Genomic DNA, 1,403 nt, shown 5'->3' with positions numbered 1-1,403 from the left:
CGGTCGGCACTACTGACGAGACGGTGGAACGGGCTTCGCCCCTTGTGACGAAGGGTGATGCGAACCCGCCCGCCCGCGTGCGTTCGGGGTGGACTCGGCAAACGGAGATTTGAAATCGGAAAGTGTCCTCCTGCCCCGCGCAGGTAGGCGCCCAACAGTTGTGGGGGGTTTGGCGGTGACCACGGCTGCAGGGCCTGCTACCCCGACGAGCTCTCCTGCTGGCCCCGAAACCACCCTCGCGAGACAAGTTGAAACGGAAACGGGCGTACCCCCAAGCCGACGATCCTTTCTTATTTGTTACTTTTTTTTTCACTTGCTCGAGTTGTGGCGATTTGGCGGTGACCACGGCTGCAGGGCCTGCTACCCCGACGAGCTCTCCTGCTGGCCCCGAAACCACCCTCGCGAGACAAGTTGAAACGGAAACGGGCGTACCCCCAAGCCGACAGAGATCCTTTCTTATTTGTTACTTTTTTTTTTCACTTGCTCGAGTTGTGGGGGTTTGGCGGTGACCACGGCTGCAGGGCCTGCTACCCCGACGAGCTCTCCTGCTGGCCCCGAAACCACCCTCGCGAGACAAGTTGAAACGGAAACGGGCGTACCCCCAAGCCGACGATCCTTTCTTATTTGTTACTTTTTTTTTTCACTTGCTCGAGTTGTGGGGGTTTGGCGGTGACCACGGCTGCAGGGCCTGCTACCCCGACGAGCTCTCCTGCTGGCCCCGAAACCACCCTCGCGAGACAAGTTGAAACGGAAACGGGCGTACCCCCAAGCCGACGATCCTTTCTTATTTGTTACTTTTTTTTTCACTTGCTCGAGTTGTGGGGGTTTGGCGGTGACCACGGCTGCAGGGCCTGCTACCCCGACGAGCTCTCCTGCTGGCCCCGAAACCACCCTCGCGAGACAAGTTGAAACGGAAACGGGCGTACCCCCAAGCCGACGATCCTTTCTTATTTGTTACTTTTTTTTTCACTTGCTCGAGTTGTGGGGGTTTGGCGGTGACCACGGCTGCAGGGCCTGCTACCCCGACGAGCTCTCCTGCTGGCCCCGAAACCACCCTCGCGAGACAAGTTGAAACGGAAACGGGCGTACCCCCAAGCCGACAGAGATGCTTTCGCTCCTGTTACTTTTTTTTTCACTTGCTCGAGTTGTGGGGGTTTGGCGGTGACCACGGCTGCAGGGCCTGCTACCCCGACGAGCTCTCCTGCTGGCCCCGAAACCACCCTCGCGAGACAAGTTGAAACGGAAACGGGCGTACCCCCAAGCCGACAGAGATCCTTTCGTACTTGAACCAACACAAAGTTTGTCACGTTTTATTTTTACGAGTGATCGACCGTCAAGATTTGTCTCTGAGTTTGCTTAAGGTCTCTCCCTCGCCAGAGGAAAGCCACCCGGACCGCACATAC

The sequence above is a fragment of the Chiloscyllium punctatum genome, unplaced genomic scaffold (assembly GCF_047496795.1).
Source record: "Chiloscyllium punctatum isolate Juve2018m unplaced genomic scaffold, sChiPun1.3 scaffold_607, whole genome shotgun sequence".
Classification (NCBI taxonomy): Eukaryota; Metazoa; Chordata; class Chondrichthyes; order Orectolobiformes; family Hemiscylliidae; genus Chiloscyllium; species Chiloscyllium punctatum.
Note: the sequence above shows the minus strand (reverse complement) of the source record.